At 37.3% G+C, this 21,710-nt stretch overlaps 1 long non-coding RNA gene across 2 annotated transcripts in view; it reads right to left on the minus strand.

Moving 5' to 3' along the window:
• The window catches only part of LOC138988641 (uncharacterized), a 433,276-nt gene that overhangs the window by 203,133 nt on the left and 208,433 nt on the right, over positions 1-21,710 (minus strand). Inside the window, exon 4 of one of the 2 annotated variants that reach the window (XR_011464912.1) lies at positions 2,751-2,855. The exons of the other annotated variant lie outside the window; for it this stretch is intronic. This is a non-coding gene — a long non-coding RNA (uncharacterized lncRNA). The remainder of the gene's footprint in view (positions 1-2,750; positions 2,856-21,710) is intronic. 2 annotated transcript variants of the gene reach the window in all.

A 21,710-nucleotide genomic window follows, 5' to 3' on the forward strand; every position in this document is an offset into this window, starting at 1 on the left:
GCTTGTTTCCAAGGCAAACCATTCAATATCACGGTAATCCAAGTCTATGCCCTAACCAGTAATGCTGATGAAGCTGAAGTTGAACAGTTCTATGAAGACCTACAAGACCTTTTAGAACTAACACCAAAAAAAGATGTCCTTTTCATTATAGGGGACTGGAATGCAAAAGTAGGAAGTCAAGAAACACCTGGAATAACAGGCAAATTTGGCCTTGGAATATAGAATGAAGCAGGGCAAAGACTAATAGAGTTTTGCCAAGAGAACTCACTGGTCACCACAAACACCCTCTTCCAACAACACAAGAGAAGACTCTACACATGGACATCATTAGATGGTCAACACCAAAATCAGATTGATTATGTTCTTTGCAGCCAGAGATGGAGAGGCTCTATACAGTCAACAAAAATAAGACTGGGAGCTGACTGTGGCTCAGATCATGAACTCCTTATTACCAAATTCAGACTGAAATTGAAGAAAGTAGGGAAAACCACTAGACCATTCAGGTATGACCTAAATCAAATCCCTTATGATTATACAATGGAAGTGAGAAATAGATTTAAGGGCCTAGATCTGATAGATAGAGTGCCTGATGAAATATGGACTGAGGTTCGTGACATTGTACAGGAGACAGGGATCAAGACCATCCCCATGGAAAAGAAATGCAAAAAAGCAAAATGGCTGTCTGGTGAGACCTTACAAATAGCTGTGAAAAGAAGAGAAGCGGAAAGCAAAGGAGAAAAGGAAAGATATAAGCATATGAATAAAGAGTTCCAAAGAATAGCAAGAAGAGATAAGAAAGCCTTCCTCTGCCATCAATGCAAAGAAATAGAGGAAAACAACAGAATGGGAAAGACTAGAGATCTCTTCAAGAAAATTAGATATACCAAGGGAACATTTCATGCAAAGATGGGCTTGATAAAGGACAGAAATGGTATGGACCTAACAGAAGCAGAAGATATTAAGAAGAGATGGCAAGAATATACAGAAGAACTGTACAGAAAAGATCTTCATGACCCAGATAATCGTGAAGGTGTGATCACTGACCTAGAGCCAGACATCCTGGAATGTGAAGTCAAGTGGGCCTTAGAAGACATCACTATGAACAAAGCTAGTGGAGGTGATGGAATTCCAGTTGAGCTATTTCAAATCCTGAAAGATGATGCTGTGAAAGTGCTGCACTCACTATGCCAGCAAATTTGGGAAACTCAGCAGTGGCCACAGGACTGGAAAAGGTCAGTGTTCATTCCAATCCCAAAGAAAGGCAATGCCAAAGAATGCTCAAACTACCACACAATTGCACTCATCTCACACACTAGTAAAGTAATGCTCAAAATTCTCCAAGCCAGGCTTCAGCAATACGTGAACCGTGAACTTCCTGATGTTCAAGCTGGTTTTAGAAAAGGCAGAGGAACCAGAGATCAAATTGCCAACATCCACTGGATCATCAAAAAAGCAAGAGAGTTCCAGAAAAGCATCTATTTCTGCTTTATTGACTATGCCAAAGCCTTTGACTGTGTGCATCACAATCAACTGTGGAAAATTCTTCAAGAGATGGGAATACCAGACCACCTGATCTGGCTCTTGAAAAATCTGTATGCAGGTCAGGAAGCAACAGTTAGAATTGGACATGGAACAACAGACTGGTTACAAATAGGAAAAGGAGTACGTCAAGGTTGTATATTGTCACCCTGCTAATTTAACTTCTATGCAGAGTACATCATGAGAAACACTGGACTGGAAGAAACATAAGCTGGAATCAAGATTGCCAGGAGAAATATCAATAACCTCAGATATGCAGATGACACCACCCTTATGGCAGAAAGTGAAGAGGAACTCAAAAGCCTCTTGATGAAAGTGAAAGTGGAGAGTGAAGAAGTTGGCTTAAAGCTCAACATTCAGAAAACTAAGATCATGGCATTCGGTCACATCACTTCATGGGAAATAGATGGGGACACAGTGGAAACAGTGTCAGACTTTATTTTGGGGGGCTCCAAAATCACTGCAGATGGTGGCTGCAGCCATGAAATGAAAAGACGCTTACTCCTTGGAAGGAAAGTTATGACCAACCTAGATAGTATATTCGAAAGCAGAGACATTACTTTGCCAACAAAGGTCCATCTAGTCAAGACTATGGTTTTTCCTGTGGTCATGTATGGATTGAGAGTTGGACTATAAAGAAAGCTGAGTGCCAAATAACTGAATCGTTTGAACTGCGGTGTTGGAGAAGGCTGTCAAGAGTCCCTTGGACTGCAAGGAGATCCAACCAATCCATCCTAAAGGAACCCAGTCCTGAATATTCATTGGAAGGACTAATGTTGAAGCTGAAACTCCAATACTTTGGCCACCTGATGTGAAGAACTGACTCATTTGAAAAGACCATGATGGTGGGATAGATTGAAGATTGGAGGAAAAGGGGATGACAGAGGATGAGATGGTTGGATGGCATCACCAACTCAATGGACATGAGTTTGAGTGAGCTCTGGGAGTTGGTAATGGACAGGGAGGCCTGGCGTGCTGCAGTCCATAAGGTCGTAAAGGGTCAGACATGACTGAGCGACTGAACTGAACTGAAACACTGCCTGATCCATTCATCTTTTTCCACTGTTTACACATTTTCATGTTATGTATTTTCTGTATTTTAAACTCATAAAATGCTTAATATATTTAATACAATAATTTTGCACTTCATTTAGCACATTAAAAATGACTTGCTCCAATCATCATTCCTCAGAACAAATGTAGTGACTTACTCTGGACCCACGGAATTTTTCATATAGTTTTTCTTACACCATCTCATCCTTTCTTTCTTAGTTCATGAAAATAGCCATCAAATGCAGTGTCAATTTCTCTTTACTCTAATGAAAAACAAAAAGAAATATATGTACACGTATGAATTATATGAATAGAGAGCCAATACCAGGTATATTTTAAAGATAAGATATCTTTATATAGCTAAGACTAAAGTGTCATATGATTAACAGAATACCTCCAAATCATATTAGAGTAAAATAAAAGATAATATATATTTGACTTGGTGTTTCAAGAAAGATATATTATTCAATAAAATTTATTTCACAGGCTTATAAACATAAATATTTCTTCTTTTGCTGTTATAATTAATTTGGAACATTATTAGAAATTCTCCAAGAAAAAGTTCGTGCCATTTTTTATCTGATGAAGACATAAATGAGCTGCAAACAATTATCTTTGTGGGGGAAAATGTCGAATTCTATACATAAATAAGGAAAAGAAGGTTTTTCACTGTTGGTTTTATAATATCCAAAGTCTGATATTGAATTTGGGAAGAAGAAACAACAAATTTCAAATGGCATTTAGAGTAATAAATGTCTCTCTCAAAACATATTTAAGAACGTCAATAGGAATAATTTTTACTTAACACATTGCTACTCATAAACAAGTTATTTATACTGACTCTATTTAATGTCTCTGTTATAATGAGACATTATAATTTGGGAGAAACTGAGTATACTAAAGATTGTCATAGAAGAATAAAGATTACTTTTTCTCTTAAAAGTCTTCATATGTGTCAATATGTTTGTATATACTCAGTATAATCTTTATACTCTGATGGAATCCCAGAAGAAATTACTGGCATTTGAAATCACATTTCTCTGTTTTAAGGCACATGTAAGCATGTAGGCAATATATTTGTCATGTGTACTTAACAGGCAAATAGATTCTTATTAATAAAAAATCAATCAAATCCCTTACATTTTGATCATTCAGTTCAGTTCAGTTCAATTCAGTTGCTCAGTTGGGTCCGACTCTTTGTGACCCCATGAATTGCAGCACACCAGGCTTCCCTGTCTATCACGAACTCCCAGAGTTCACTCAAACTCATGTCCATTGAGTTGGTGATGCCATCCAGCCATCTCATCCTCTGTCATCCCCTTCTCCTCCTGCCTCCAATCCCTCCCAGCATCAGAGTCTTTTCCAATGAGTCAACTCTTCGCATGAATCATTATTTTCCCTTAAAAAGCTCAATATACATTTAGTTGGATAGCATAAAAGATAATCTGTACAATTTATATATTATATTCATACTGGTGTAACTTTAAATAATGAAGATACTTTTGTTGTTCCCAGATGGGTATTTAGGGGAAAAATATTTACTGTTATTCCTGCTATACTGAGTATCAAGGGAAATAAGTGGTGGTAGCATTTTATCTAAATTTTTATCCTTTAAAAAGAAATAGCCATAAGCATAGCACAAAGTCAGGCTGAGCGATTTTATTTGAAAGGCAGAACACAGCTAAAGGAAAACTATTGATTAGAATTTGGAGACAAAGTAGAAAAGAGAAGTTTGGTGTCATCGTTTATTTTAGGCCACTGAATATTAGAACCACATCAGTCAGCCTCTAGATGGGACAGACACGCCAAATTAAATCAGAATTTTAAACTCCAATTTTATCTAATCTGGTTGTGAAAATAAGACGTCAAACTTCCATCACGCCAAATATACCACTTTAAGCAATTTGTTTCCTTATCATCTTTCTTCTGACATTTTATTATCTGACAGACCAAGAAACAACACAGGTTTCCCTTGGAGAGTTTAATTCACATCTGGTATCTTTTAGAAGGCTTTCCTGACAGGAATAGCAATCATAATATGAATCATTCACTTTTAATGACATCTTTAAATATCACATGATTTACTTGCACACAAGTTAAAGTTCTGGGAGTAACATATCACAATGACTTCAATACGTGTAGAGTCGAATTGCTTCCCAAGTCTTAAAGAGAAACTGAGTGATATGAGACACATGTCTAGCTTTATCTACAGTGCATCTGGACAGTCATCTGACTGCCCCTGGGAAAACATATGTAGTACAATAGTTTTCAAACTTTTCCATAAAGGACAATTTAAGCAATAGAGACTTACTGAAGGAAATTCCCATGGGGAAATTCAGACAGATTGAACACGGTGGGGCATAACTAGCTCATTCCATGCAACTCTCCCTGTTTCTTCTCTAAATTATTTTCAGGATAGCAGAAAATGTAGCCCTTTTATTTTTGTGATTATGGGAAATGTTTCAAGTTTATTGGGAAGGAAGTATAATCTAGACTCTCTGTTCACATATCCCCTGAATTCAGGAAACTCATTTTAGGTGTCCCTGAGAACTTTGGCCACCTCATGAGAAGAGTTGACTCATTGGAAAAGATTCTGATGCTGGGAGGGATTGGGGGCAGGAGGAGAAGGGGACGACAGAGGATGAGATGGCTGGATGGCATCACTGACTCGATGGATGTGAGTTTGAGTGAACTCCGGGAGTTGGTGATGGACAGGGAGGCCTAGCGTGCTGCAATTCATGGGGTCGCAAAGAGTCGGATACGACTGAGCCACTGAACTGAGAACGTCTTCACCAAATGCCACTCTGTGGTCATGACACTGGAGGGAAACATAGGTCTGAATCTTGGCCAACTCTAATTAAGATGTAAGAATCCAGATAATCAGGGTGGTCGGAAATTTTATGGGAGCCCATTTCTTTTGGTTTGGGGTTGGGTAGAAGTGTTCAGTACCACTCCCTCATTGGAAAAGATCGCAAATCACAAGTTTCACCATGTGGCTGATGATTCATAAGCATTATTTTCTCCAGAGTGGTTCCCTGACTTGGTTTGTGGCTAATATTTTTTTGGTAAGAATACACTCTACTCTTCCATATTGCTAAAAGATTATAAAAAGATAGATATACTCTGCCTTCACATATGTTTCTATATTGACAGGGAAATAGTAGGCTTAATTTTTAGTCCTAAAAAATTTCTGAATCTTTCTGCCTCTCCAATTACTTGTAAAGGATCAGTAAAAATTATACCTACCCCATAGATTTGTTTTGAAAAATGTAAAAGTACTTGGAGAGGCAAGATCAAACTAAAGGCAGGGAATTCGGACCAGGACCTGGGCACTAACAGGAGGAAAATCCTTTGGATTCTGGCAAAATTCTAAATAAGTAAGAATTCAATCAGTGCTACTCACATTTGTTAAACAAGAAACTAGTCATAAGGATCCAAACTAATTCAAAGTGGTCTAAGAACTCGAGCTTTCCTTGAGTTTGGGGAGAGGAAACAGATTGACAAGGATATAGCCTAATTCTGCCTTGCCTTTCATCATTTAATTAAATATATGAATATATATGATTAAACCAGCTCTTACTTTGTTCATTATCAACTTTGAGAAATAATTAAGTTATATATACCATTCATGAAACCACCACCATAATTAAATATAGAATATTTCTTTCACTGCAAAGGATTTCCAAGCCCCTTTGTATACCATTCCTCTCTTCACCTCTGATTACCAGTACTGATTTGCTTTTTTTGTCATTGTAGATTATGTTGTTTTTTGTATAAATGGAATTATACGTAAAGGCTCTGGTTTCTTTTTCTGAACATAATGATTTTAAGATTCATCTACTCTGCTATATATTAGTAACTCATTACTTTCACTGCTAAGTAGCAGCATTCCACTGGACAGATATATTAAACATTGTCCATTTATATACAGATAGACATAGTTTCTTTTTTTCCCCCCAGTTTTGAGCTACTGTAAGTAAAATTTCAATGAACATTTATGCACAAGTCTTTTAGTAGACATATGATTAAAGTTCTCTTGGGTAAATATTTACCCACAAAATTATTATGTGTTGTATATGTAACTGGTCACAAAACAGTCAAATGGTTTTCCAAAATAGTTATACATTTACAGACCCACGTCAATGACAGTTTCTACTGATTCACATTCAGTCAAATATTTTGTTTTATCAATGATTTTAATTTTAGTCATTCTAAAAGTGTGTACCAGTATCACATTGTAGTTTTGTGTTCCTCAGATTAGCAATGATTGAATATGCACTTCATTTTATCTACATATCATCCATTTATATACCTTCTAATATGAAGTTTCTAATCATTTCACCCTTTTATTTATTTTGATGATATAATTTTTTCCCTGTTGAATAAACTTTAATTTTCTAATTTTGAAAGTAATTCCTAATTTTACATGTAGAAAAAATAAAAAAGAATTAACAGAATAGAACATTAAAAAACAGAAAACGAACGTTAACATAATCCAGATATCCAGCATTCTTATCTCATTAGCTGCTATACCTATTTTTTAATTGAAGGATAATTGTTTTACACAATTTTGTTGTTTTCTGTCAAACTTCAACATGAATCAGCCATAGGTATACATAATATCCCCTCCTTTCTGACCTCCCTCCCACCTCCCTCCTCATCCCACCCCTCTAGGCTGATACATAGCTGTGTTTGATTCTCCTGAGCCATATAGCATATTCCCGTTGGCTGTCTATTTTACATATGGAAATGTAAGTTTCCATGTTACTCTTTCCATACATCTCACCCTCTCCTCCCCTCTCCCCATATCTATAACTCTAATCTCTACACCTGTTTCTCCACTGCTGCCCTGTAAATAAATTCTTCAGTATCATTTTTCTAGATTCCGTATATATGATTTAGAATATGATATTTATCTTTCTCTTTTTGACTTACTTCACTCTGTGTAGTAGGTTCTAGGTTCATCCATGTCATTAGAACTGATTCAAATGCATTCTTTTTTATGGCTGAGTAATATTCCATTGTGTATATATACCATAACTTCTTTAGCCATTTATCTGTTGATGGACATCTAGGTTGCTTCCATGTTCAAGCTATTGTAAATAGTGCTGCAGCGAACATTGGAGTACATGTGTCTTTTTCAATTTTAGTTTCCTCAGGGTATATGCCTAAGGGTGGGGATGCTGGGTCACACGGTGGTTTTATTCCTAGTTTTTAAGGAATCTCCATACCATCTTCCATAGTGGTTGTGTCAATTTACATTCCCACCAACAGTGCAAGAGCGTTCTCTTTTTTCCACACCCTCTCCAGCGTTTATTGTTTGTAGATATTTTGATGATGGCCATTCTGACTGGTGTGAGTTGATATCTCATTGTAGTTTTCATTTGCATTCCTCTAATAATGAACAATATTGAGCATCTTTTCATGTGTTTAATAGCCATCTGTATGTCTTCTTTGAAGAAATGTCTGTTTAGGTTTTTTTTCCCCACTTTTTGATTTGATTGTTTGTTTTTCTGATATTGAGTTGTATGAGATGCTTGTATATTTTGGAAATAGATCCTTTGTCAGTTGTTTCATTGCTATTATTTTCTCCCATTCTGAGGGCTCTCTTTTCATCTTGCTTATAGTTTCTTTTGCTGTGCAAAAACCTTTAAGTTTAATCAGGTCCCACTTGTTTACTTTTGTTTTTATTTCCATTACACTCGGAGGTGGATCATAGAGGATCTTGCTTTGATTTCTGTCATTGAGTGTTCTGCCTATGTTTTCCTCTAAGGGGTTTTATAGTTTCTGGTCTTAGATTCAGGTCTTTAATCCATTTTGAGTTTATCTTTGCACATGGTGTTACGAAGTGTTCTAATTTCATTCTTTGGCAAATAGATGGGGAAATAGTGGAAACAGTGTCAGACTTTATTTTGGGGGGCTCCAAAATCACTGCAGATGGTGACTGCAGCCATGAAATTAAAATATGCTTACTCCTTGGAAGAAAAGTTATGACCAACCTAGATAGCATATTGAAAAGCAGAGACATTACTTTGCCAACAGAGGTCCGTCTAGTCAAGACTATTGTTTTTCCAGTGGTCATGTTATGGATGTTAGAGTTGGACTGTGAAGAAAGCTGAGCACTGAAGAATTGATGCTTTTGAACTGTGGTGTTGGAGAAGACTCCAGAGAGTCCCTTGGACCAAAGAGATCCAACCAGTCCATTCTAAAGGAGATCAGCCCTGGGATTTCTTTGGAAGGAATGATGCTAAAGCTGAAACTCCAGTACTTTGGCCACCTCATGCAAAGAGTTGACTCATTGGAAAAGACTCTTATAGTGGGAGGGATTGGGGGCAGGAGGAAAAGGGGACGACAGAGGATGAGATGGCTGGATGGCATCACTGACTCGATGGACGTGAGTTTGAGTTAACTCTGGGAGATGGTGATGGACAGGGAGGCCTGGCGTGCTGTGATTCATGGGGTCGCAAAGAGTCGGACACAACAGAGTGACTGAACTGAACTGAACCGATGGTGTTACGATGTGTTCTAATTTCATTCTTTTACATGTAACTGTCCAGTTTTCCCAGCACCATTTATTGAAGTGGCTGTCCTTTCCCCATTGTATATTCTTGCCTCCTTTGTAAAAAATAAGGTACACATAGATGCATGGGTTTATTTCTGGGCTTTCTATCTTTTTCCATTGGTCTATATTTCTGTTTTTGTGCCAGTACCATACTATCTTGATGACTGTAGCTTTATAGTATAATCTGAAGCAGTAAGGTTGATTCCTCCAGCTCCATTCTTTTCTCAAGACTGCTTTGGCTATTCGGGGTCTTTTGTGTTTCCACATGAATTGTGAAAGTTTTTGTTCTAATTCTGTGAAAATGCCATTGGTAATTTGATAGGGATCACATTGAATCTGTAGACTGTGTTTGATAGTATAGTCATTTACGCAATATTGATTCTTCTTACCCAGGAACATGACATATCTCTCCATCTGTTTATCTCATCTTTGATTTCTTTCATTAATGTCTTATAATTTTCTGTGTACAGTTATTTTGTCTTTTTAGGTAAGTTTATTCCTAGATATTTAATTCTTTTTGTTCCTATGGTGAATGGGATTGATTCCTTGATTTCTGTTTCTGATTTTTCATTGCTAGTATATAGAAATGCAAGTGATTTCCGTGTAATGATTTTTTATCCTGCAACTTTGCTAAATTAACAGATTAGCTCTAACAATTCTCTGATACTATCTTTAGGGTTTTCTATATCATCTGGAAACAGTGAGAGCTTTGCTTCTACTTTTCTGATCTGGATTCCTTTTATTTTCTTTTTCTTCTCTGATTGCTATAGGTAGGACTTCCAGAAATATGTTAAATAATAGTGGCAAGAGTGGATACTTTGACTTATTTCTGATCTTAGGGGGAATGCTTTTTCACCATTGAGAATATTGTTTGCTGTAGGCTTATCATATATGGCCTTTCTATGTTGAGGTAGGTTCCTTCTTGGAACCTACCTTCCCATTTTTGGAAGGTTTTTAATCATAAATGGGTGATGAATTTTGTCAAAGGCTTTTTCTGCATCTATTGAGATGATCATATGGTTTTTATCTTTCAATTTACTAATATGGAGTATCACATTGATTGATTTCTCTAATGGATGAATACATGCATCCCTGGAAACAGTGAGAGCTTTGCTTTTACTTTCAAGTATTGGGTTGGAATACTCAATCCAGCCCAAGATTGGGTTGGAATAAACCCAATTTGATCATGGTGTATGAGCTTTTTGATGTGTTGCTAAATTGTGTTTGCTAAAATTTTGTTGAGAATTTTTGCATCTATGTTCATCAGTGATATTGGCCTGTAGTTTTCTTTTTTTGTGTTGTCTTTCTCTGGTTTTGGTATCACGGTAATGGTGGCCTCATAGAATGCATTTGGAAGTGTTCCTTCCTCTGCAATTTTTTGGAAGAGTTTTAGAAGGATAGGCATTAGCTCTTCTCTAAATGTTTGATAGAATTCTCCTGTGAAGCCCTCTGGTCCTGGGTTTTTGTTTTTTTTTTGGAAACTTTTTAATCACAGCTTCAGTTTCAGTGCTTGTAATTGGGATGTTCATAATTTCGATTTCTTCCTGGTTCAGTCTTGGAAGATTGAACTTTTCTAAGAACCTGTCCATTTTTCCAGGTTATCCATTTTATTGCCACTTAGTTGTTCATAATAGCCTCTTATAATCCTTTGATTTCTGCATTGCCTGTTGTAACCTCTCCTTTTTTATTTCTAATTTTATTGATTTGATTCTTATCTCTTTTTTTTCTTGAGTCTGGCTAAAGGTTTGTCAATTTTGTTTATCTTATCAAAGAACCAGGTTTTACTTTTATTAATCTTTACTATTGTTTCTTTAATTTCTTTTTCACTTATTTCTGCTCTGATCTTTGTGATTTCTTTCCTCCTCCTAATTTTGCTATTTTTTTGTTCTTCTTTTTCCAGTTGTTTTAGGTGTAAAGTTAAGTTGTATATTCGATGTTTTTCTTGTTTCTTGAGGTAGGATTGTATTGCTATAAAATTCCCTCTTAGAATTGCTTTTGCTGCATCCCATAGGTTTTGAGTTGTCATGTTTTCATTGTAGTTTGTTTCTAGAAATTTTTTGATTTTCCTTTTGATTTCTTCAAATGGAATATATATTTCCATCCTCTCACTTTCAGTCTGTTTGTCTTTAGGTCTTAAGTGGAATTCTTGTAGAGGGTATAGGTATGGGTCTTGTTTTTGTATCCATTCAGCTGGTCTGTGTCTTTTGGTTGGAACATTTAATCCATTTATATTTAAAGTAATTATTGATATATATGTTCCTATTGCTATTTTTTTAATTGTTTGGGGTTGATTTTGTGGATCTTTTTCTTCTCTTCTATTTCTTGACTATATAAGTCCCTTTAACATTTGTTGTAAAGCTGGTTTGGTGGTGCTGAGTTCTCTTCACTTTTGCTTGTCTGAAAAGCTTTTTACTTCTCCATCAATTTTGAATGAGATCCTTGCCAGGTACAGTAATCTTGGTTGTATATTTTTTCCCTTTCAGTATTTTAAATATACCCTGCCATTCCCTTCTGGCCTGCAGAGTTTCTGCTTAAAGATCAGCTGTTAAATGTAAGGGGTTTCCCTTGTATGTTACTTGTTTTTTCTCCCTTGCTGCTTTTAATATTCTTTCTTTGTGTTTAGTCTTTGTTAGTTTGATTAGAATGTGTCTTGATGTGTTTCTCCTTGGGTTTACCCTGTACGGGACTCTTTGTGCCTCTTGGACTTGATTGACTATTTCCTTTTTCATGTTGGGGAAATTTTCAGCTATAATCTCTTCAAAAATTTTCTCATACCCTATCTTTTTCTCTTCTTCTGGGATCCCTATAATTTGAATGTTGGTGTGTTTGAAATTGTTCCAGAGGTCTCTAAGACTATCATCCATTCTTTTCATTCTTTTTACTTTATTTGGTTCTTCAGTGGTAGTTTCCACCGTTCTATCTTCCAGCTCACTGATTCATTCTTCTGCTTCAGATATTCTGTTATTGATTCCTTCTAGAGTATTTTTAATTTCAGTAATTCTGTTGTCTCAGTATGTTTATTCTTTTTCTAGGTCTTTGTTAATTGATTCTTGCATTTCCTCCATTCTATTTTCAAGATTTTTGATCATCTTAACTATCATTATTCTGAATTCTTTTTCAGGTTGTTTGCCTATTTCCACTTCATTTATTTGGACTTCTGTGTTTCTAGTTTGTTCCTTCATTTTTGTAGTATTTATCTACATGAATAATTTTTCATTATTATTATTTTTTTAACTTATTGTGTTTGAGGTCTCCTTTTCCCAGGTCTCCAACTCCCAGGCTTGAATTCTTTCTTCCTTTTGGTTTCTACCCTCTGAGGGTTAGTCCAGGGATTTCTGTAAGCTTCTTATAGGGTTAGATTTTTTGCTGAGTTTTGTTGCTGTTGTTTTGTTTTTCCTTTGATGGGCAAGGCTGACTGAGGTGGTCATCCTGTCTACTGATGGTTGGGTTTGTATTTTTGTTTTGTTTGTTGTTTAGATGAGGTGTCCTGCACAGGGTGCTACTATTGGTGGTTGGGTGATGCCAGGTCTTGTATTCTAGTGGTTTCCTTTGTGTGTGTTCTCATTATTTGATACTCCCTAGGGTTAGTTCTCTGGTTATCTAGGGTCTTGGAATCAGTGTTTCCACTCCAAAGGCTCAAGGCCTGTGGATTCCACAAGTGGTTTGTTATGGTATTGAGATTAAAACAAATACCCCAAAATGAAAAACCAAAGATGAACCCCAGACAAATGGAAGTTACAAAATCAGGCAAATAATAATTAAAATAATGGAATATACACATATACATATACACCCATAAGGAAAATCAAAACAGTCCAACAAAAATAAAGTATAGTAGATTGACCCAGTGAAAAAGGAAATCAAAAATTATATCTACCAGTTAAGAACAAAACTAACTAAAGCACAAACTGGAAAACAAAACTAAAGCAAGGTGCCAAGTGGGGAATAAAGCAATGAAATCAAAACTAACAAATATGTTGAGAGGAAAGGAAGAAAAAAGAAGGAAAAAATAGATATGAAAAATTAAATAGAGGTAGATGAAGAAGATTTATATACATTAAAGATTAGCTGCAAGGGGAAAAGAACAGTAGGAAAAGCAAACAAAGGAATAAATGTAGAAAAAATAATAATAGGTTTAAAAATTAAAATTAAAAATAGAGAAAAAAAATAAAAAGGAAGAAGATAGGAAAAAAAAAAAAACTCCACAGAACTGCAAGAGCTCAATGTAGAGGCAAAGGTTTACAACAAGAATAAAAAATGTGACTGACAAAAAAAAAAATAGCTCAAAAGCTTAATTAGATTTCATAATGCTAATAAAATTGACAACTACAAGAGAGAGGGGAGGAAAAGGGGGGAAAAAAAGGAAAAAAAAAAAATCCGAAAGAATCTACAGAACAAGTCAAGACATAAGAATAATAATAAATGTTTTTCTTGAGTCACTACTGGGAGTCACAGTCCACCTCACCTCCCTAGGATGCCCTCCAACACTGTGCTGGTCTCTGGACCTGCTGTGGGGGCAGTTCAGATTCTAATCTGGTCCTACTCCTGTGCATTCTTGCCTCCAATATCCACAGCTATCAACTCGTGCATTTTCTTTTGTGGGAGCTCTCAACATCCTTTTATATATTCCATAGGCACAGAGTCTGCCTAGCTGATCATGTGGATTTAACCTGCAGCTTGTACAGCTGATGGGAAGGTTATGGTTCTTCTTTCATAGCCACACTGCCCCTGAGTTTCAATTGTGGTTTTATTTCCACCTCTGAATATGGGTCGCCCACTGGTGTTTGCTCCTAAGGTTGCCCTGGAGGACTTGGGTCTGTCCCAGTGAAGGCCAGCTGTGGAAGTGGTACAGCTGTTTGGGTCACAGGGGTTCTGACCACACCAGGTACTCAGGGGAGTTGGTGGCTAGGGCAGCAGGAAATACAGTGCTCTAGAAGGGTATGGCAACCAGTATTGGCCAATATGCTACAGTATTCTTGCCTGGAGAACCCCCATGACAGAAAAGCCTGGCAGGCCACAGTCCACAGGGTCTCAAAAGCTGGACATAACCTAAATCACCCTGTATGCATAGGTACAAGACTTTTTTTGCCTGTGGCAGCTCTGCCCCAGTGAGGGTTAAGCATAAAGGTGTCACAGCTGCTTGGCTTGTGGGGACCCTGGTGGTGCCAAGTGTGCAGGGAAAGGGACTGCCTCCACCACAGGAGTTGTGGCCCTATCAAAGTCTTTTTTCGAGCTTCTAATAGCTGTTAATCAGAAGGCCTCTTTGGCCAGTTTTTCTCTGTAGATCCACCCATTCAGTTACTTAGAGGGTTCCTTTGCCTGGGGTCCTTCTCTGTTGTTCAGAGCATCAGGCATATAGAGGGGCTCCCCTGGTTGGGGTCCTACTCTGTAGATCGATGCATCAGTCACTTAAAGGAGCACCCTGGGTGGGGTCCTACTCTATAGTTCAGTGTGTCAGGCATTTGATGGGCCAAACTCTCTATTATTGCTGCTGATGCTGGTGTATGGGGAGACAGAGATATGGTGATGGCTCCACCCCCTATGCATGACTCAGCAATATCACCTTGCTTCCATGGCTGCCTGGCTTTCCTCCACAGGCATTTCCCACCACAATCTCCTCCCTCACATCCCCTCAATCCGTCTCGCCCCAGTCAACAGGAGCCCTTGCCCTGGGATTGCTCCACCATCCCTACACTCCGGCTCCCAGCTGCTGTGCCTTCTCTGGGACCTGTGTCCCTGTCTGGGATATGTATAGAGGCAGTAAGGACTGTTTGATTCTCATTCCATTTAAGCTGCCACAGATCAGCTGTTTAACTCTCAGCCTTAAATGTTTCTCCTCTGACTCAAACAATTGCTCCGATGTGGGGATCGTACCCCTGCTTCAGTTCCCCCACTCACGGAGGGCAAGTCCAGTCCTACTAACACTCCTGTTTTTCCCCCTAGTTCCTTTGTCTTACGGAGTTTTGAGTGGTTCTGTATATTCTTTTTTGCTGGTCAGTACTCCTGTCTGTTCTCAGCTGGTGCTCTACATGCACTTCTGTGTCTGAAGGTGTATTCCTGATGTATCCGTGGAGAGAGGTGTACTCCACATCTACCTACTCCTCCACCATCTGGTTCAAACTCCCTCTCTCTCTTTTAAAATTTTTTGTTATGACAAAGAAAATATTGCTAACACCAAGCTGAAAGATTTTTTTCTCTCATACATTTTTTTTTCCTAAGAGTTTTATAATCTTTGCTTTACATTTATGTCTATGATCTATTTCAAGGCAATTGTGTGTGTGTTGTGAATATAGTTGTATAAGCAAAATTTATTAAAAACACATTTTCCCCACTGAATTGGTTAATCATTAAAAATTAGTTTACCATTTAAGGATGGGTATGTTTACTTTGGACTCTATCCTTCTCCATTCATCCTACATTTTACCAAAATCACATTTCCTTTATCAATGTAGTTTTTAAGTCTTAACATTAGTTAGTGTAGGCCTTTCCATTTTGTTCTTTTTAAAAAATTTTTAGATGAATTATATTAGTTTGCTTTCATTTTCATATACATTTTATAACCAACTTGTGAATTTTTTTCTTTTTTAGAAAATGCCAGAGTATATTTATTATAAATGCATTGAATCTATCAGCCAACCTAAGGAAAGTTAGTATCTTGTCTTCTAATCCATGAGCAGGTAACTCTTGACTTAGGCCTTTTTTCATAATTTCCAGAAATTGCTACAGTTTTCATTTTATGGGATTATATATTCCTTTTTAAATTAATTCCTAAATGTTATGATTTGGGGCACTATACTAAAGAATTAACTAAATACTCAACTTCAGGTACTAGTAGAGAAAAATAAAATTGACATTATTAGTCAAATTTGGTAAAATACATGATACTTCCTTTACAAGAACATCTGTTTCTTCTTCAGGTTTGGGAATTTTTCAGCCATAGTTTCATCAAATATATTTTTGAATACACTACTCCTTTTTGCCTCTAGGACCCCTAAAATAAAGTAAAAATGTTGCTATGCCAGATGTTGTCTCATAGACCCTTAAACTATTCTCAATTTTTAAAATTTGTTTTCCTTTTTGCCATTTTCAGGTGGTGATTTCCATTATTCTGTCTTCCAGACCACTTAACATGTTTTTCTGTGTCACCTACTGTACTATTAATTCCTTCAAGTGTGTTTTTCATTTCCATAATTACATCCTTCAGTTGTGACCGGTTCCTTTTTATATTTTCTAGTTCTTTGTTAATACTCTCACTGTGTTCAGGTATTCTTTTCTGTAATTTAGTTAGTATTCTTATTACTAATGATTTGAATTCTTTATCCTGTAAATTGTTTATTTCCATTTCATCAGCTAGGGGTTTTTCTCTTATACTCTCAACTGAAATGAATTCCTCTATCATCTCATTTTGCTTAATTTCCTCTGTCTTTATGAAACTAGGTGAAACAGTTACCTATCATGTCTTAAAGGTGTGTCCTTACCTAGGAGCTTTCCTATATAATCTGCAGGCCCCCAGTGGCTTTGGTGTGAGATCTGGATTTGATGTGAATATACATCACACCTTTCTCAGAGTATGCTGGAAGCTATCACCTGGGTGGGGCGGGGAGGAGGGCAGAGATGGAGGGGCTAGGATCAGAGCCAGGTGTGAGGAGGCTTATCTTCTGCTTAATGGCTGTCACCACCCTACTGAAGATGGGATTGGGTACCAAGTTGCTGGAAAAGAAGGCCTGGGAGTTGGGTTCAAGCTGGCTCCATGTGTTCTTCTTTCAAAGCACTGACACACTCACTTTAGAGGAGAGAAGTACTGGAATAAGAAGGACTAGTGCTAGTGCTCAGTGTGAGTCAGGGATCAGTTTGCTATGGCCACAGTCAGAGACCCATGTGCTGCCTGTGTAAGAGCCAATATGGCTGCCCGCCCTCCCCATTCATATGCTTTGTCAGGTCTGAACAGAATGCAGCCCAGAAATAAACCCAGGCACTTATGATCAACTAATCTACAACAAAGGAAGCAGAAATATAAATGGAGGAAATAAAGTCTTTTTAAAAGTGGTGCTGGGAAAATTATACAGCTACAGGAGAGTGGGACATTACCTGATACTACAGACAAAATCAACTCAAAATGGATTAAAAGTCTATGTGTAAGACTAGAAACAAACAAAAAAAGACTAGAAACCATAAAATTCCTATAACTGAACATAAAATATTCTTTGACATAGAATGTATTAAATATTTTTGGATACATCTCCTAAGGCAAAGGAAATAAAAGCAAAAGTAAACAAATGGCAACTAATTAAACTAAAAGCTTTTCAACAACAAAGGAAATCACTGATAAAATGAAAGGACAACCTACTAACCTACTAAATGGGAAAAAAAAATACTTGCAAATGACAATACTGATTAATATCCAAAATATATAAATGGTTCATACAACTCAATATAAAAAAATCCAATTGATAAACAGTCATAAGAACTGAATAAAGCTTCTGCACAACAAAGGAAACTAAAAGCCAGGTGAAAAGACAGCCTTCAGAATGGGAGAAAATAATAGCAAATGAAGCAACTGACAAACAACTAATCTCAAAAATATACAAGCAACTCCTACAGCTCAATTCCAGAAAATTAAACAACCCAATCAAAAAATGGGCCAAAGAACTAAATAGACATTTCTCCAAAGAAGACATACAGATGGCTAACAAACACATGAAAAGATGCTCAGCATCACTCATTATCAGGGAAATGCAAATCAAAACCACAATGAGGTACCATTTCATGCCAGTCAGAATGGCTGCGATCCAAAAGTCTACAAGCAATAAATGCTGGAGAGGGTGTGGAGAAAAGGGAACTCTCTTACACTGTTGGTGGGAATGCAAACTAGTACAGCCACTATGGAGAACAGTGTGGAGATTCCTTTAAAAACTGGAAATAGAACTGCCTTATGACCCAGCAATCCCACTGCTGGGCATACACACTGAGGAAACCAGAAGGGAAAGAGATACGTGTACCCCAATGTTCACTGCAGCACCGTTTATAATAGCCAGGACATGGAAGCAACCTAGATGTCCATCAGCAGCTGAATGGATAAGAAAGCTGTGGTACATATACACAATGGAGTATTATTCAGCCATTAAAAAGAATACATTTGAATCAGTTCTAATGAGGTGGATGAAACTGGAGCTGATTATACAGAGTGAAGTAAGCCAGAAAGAAAAACACCAATACAGTATACTAACGCATATATATGGAATTTAGAAAGATGGTAACGATAACCCTGTAAGCGAGACAGCAAAAGAGATACAGATGTATAGAAAAGTCTTTTGGACTCTGTGGGAGAGGGAGAGGGTGGGATGATTTGGGAGAATGGCATTGAACCATGTATAATATCATATATGAAATGAATCGCCAGTCCAGGTTCGATGCTTGAGACAGGATGCTTGGGGCTGGTGCACTGGGATAACCCAGAGGGATGGTACGGGGAGGGAGGAGGGAGTGGGGTTCAGGATGGGGAACACGTGTATACCTGTGGCGGATTCATGTTGATGTATGGCAAAACCAATACAACACTGTAAAGTAATTAACCTCCAATTAAAATAAATAAATTTATATTAAAAAATAAAGAACTGAATAAACATTTTTTGAAAGGAGAAACACAGATGGCAAACAGGCACATGAAAAGATGCTCAACACTCTTAATCAGAGAAATGCAAATCAAAACCACAATGAAATACACCTCACATCTGTCGGAATGGCTATTAACATTAAAAAACACAAATAACAAATGTTTGCCAGGATGCAAGAAAAAGAAACCCTTGCACACTTCCGGAAGGCATGTAAATTGGTGCAGCCACTATGGAAAACAATATGGAGGCTCCTATGAAAACTATGATACAGTAATTCCAATCCTGAGTATATATCCTAAGAAATCAAAAACACTAATTCAGAAAGGTACATGCACTCCAACATTCGTAACAGTATTAGTTACAATAGCAGGAAGATGTGGAAGCAAGTTAAATGTCCATCAACAAATAAAGAAGATATGATACACACTACTACAATACTACTCAGCCAGAAAACAGAATCAAAACTGTCATTTTTAGCAACATAGGTAGACCTAGAGAGTGGTACGCTTAGTGAAATAAGTCAAGCAGAGAAAGGCAAATACTCTCTGTTTCACTTATATATAGTATCTTAAAAGTAAATGTATGCAAGTGGAGTATAATGTATAAAAAGTATTGACACTGTATTATATACCTGAAACTAATATTTTAAATCAACTATACTTCAATTAAAAATATACAGTAGCATTTCCAGAAAGAAGAATATTTCAGTAGTCAAATGGCTTCTAATCATTTGTTTTCAACCAAACTTAGCAAGGTGCTGTTTGAATTCTCAACTGATGAATCATTGAAAATAATTTTGTTGAGTGATCTCTAGGTGATTTTTGAAATACAAGAAGGGAGAAATTCAAAGAATTATTACAAATACCAGTTAATAATGAAGCTCCAAATACCATTTACTTATAGACAAGCAAATTTTCTCAGCACATACATTAATTAAAATTAAAAGTGAGTCATAGACAGGGTGGGATAGAATCTCTACCACTTGATATGCTGTTTCATTGTTTGACCGGTTTTGAATGGTAAATGGAGACAGATTGTTGGTTTGACATCTGTTTCTGACTTGCATTGATAAAGTTGGTTATGTTTTAAAATTCTATCTCTGGTTGAACATGCTGCGGATGCTACTGCTGCTAAGTCGCTTCAGTCGTGTCCGACTCTGTGCGACCCCATAGACGGCAGCCCACCAGGCTCCCCCATCCCTGGGATTCACCAGGCAAGAACACTGGAGTGGGTTGCCATTTCCTTCTCCAATGATGAAAGTGAAAAGTGAAAGTGAAGTCGCTCAGTCGTGTCCGACTCTTAGCGACCTCATGGACTGCAGCCTACCAGGCTCCTCCATGCATGGGATTTTCCAGGCAAGAGTACTGGAGTGGGTTGCCATTGCCTTCTCTGGGTAGAAGTGAAAGTGAAGTCGCTCAATCGTGGTCCGACTCTTTGCGAGCCCATGGACTGTAGCCTACCAGGCTCCTCCCTCCATGGGATTCTCCAAGCAAGAGTACTGGAGTGGGTTACCATTTCCTTCTCCAGGGGATCTTCCCGACCCAGGGATCGAACCCTCGTCTCCCGCATTCCAGGCAGACGCTTTAACCTCTCAGCCACCAGAACATATAGGATAGTAAAAAACAGGACCAGCTAGTGGTGAACTATGGACACTAGAAATACATCAATATCTCACCACAGAAGAGAAAGGTATGGCAGAAATGACAAATTCTGCTCGTCTGCAGGAATACTAAAACCCTTGGGGGAAGATCATGCCATAAGTGGAAAGACCTATCTAGGCCCATGTGGTAGAGGCTGTAGAAATTTCATCAGTAACACCTCTGACTAGGACTCTGCTGAGAATGTTTCCTTTTTATTATCTTAAAATGATAACAAAAATATTTAGCTGTTACTCCTTAAAAGAAAAAGTCCCTATAACTTTATCTCTACTAATATCCAGAGTAAAGTACTCTGTCCTCAGTTTGTATGATATCATGGATAAAGTGTCTCATTTGGTTTAATTTTGTACCTCACGACTCATCTACACATTCAAGTTAATTGGGCTGAGTAATTTCAAACCATTTGAGAATAAAGTTTTATTTATTTCTAATTAAAATGTGGCATCTATCCTATACAAGGATTCCCTTCCAATAGTAACTCATTAACTGAATTCTCAGTATAATTCCTTAACTTTATAATGAGTTTTGAGTTTCTGAAATACTTTCACCACACTTCTTAAAACTTAGGGTAGCTTTTTTTTTTTTTTTTTTTTTTTAACTTTTAGTCTCAACTTTTATATAAAGCCCTCCTTATATCTGCTTCTCTCCTTATATATTCTATCTTCTTGGAATGGTAAGAAGGAGTTTTGTGAGGATCATGAGGTAAAATACAGAAATATCCTTATATAACTGAAATCGGTTACAGTCTGCTTTCATTCCCAACATCCATCCCCATTTGGTTTGGGTGTTTTAATTACCCTCATTCTTGAGCTGTGGGATTCAAGGCGATGCCTTGGCAAACTTCAAGTGGGTAGACCATTCCAGAGCAGTTCACTTCAGCACGGATTTTTTAAGCAAGTTTAGTCCTCCTTTAGGCCTGTTCTCCAGTTGTTGGTATTACCCTCTACTCTGCTGATGCATATTATTATTTGCATTTCTTATCATGACCATCCTTGTTTCCTCAACCTTGAGGCAGTAATGTATGTGCACATATTTGGAATCTGTATTATTTTTTATCTTTGGAGAACTTACATTTTTTACTCTTGTTCTAGTTGCATAGACACTGAACTAGTGCATGAAAGACCAATACCCTCACCCTGTATGGGGCTCCAGGCTTTAAAAATGATTCTCTTGGAATCAAACTCCCTTGGCTTTAAAGAAGGAAAAAACTTCCTCTTATCTCTTATGCGGGAAACAATTCATCACTTTCCATGACAGAATTATTCTACAAATGGACACATCACT

The sequence above is a fragment of the Bos mutus genome, chromosome 7 (assembly GCF_027580195.1).
Source record: "Bos mutus isolate GX-2022 chromosome 7, NWIPB_WYAK_1.1, whole genome shotgun sequence".
NCBI lineage: Eukaryota > Metazoa > Chordata > Mammalia > Artiodactyla > Bovidae > Bos > Bos mutus.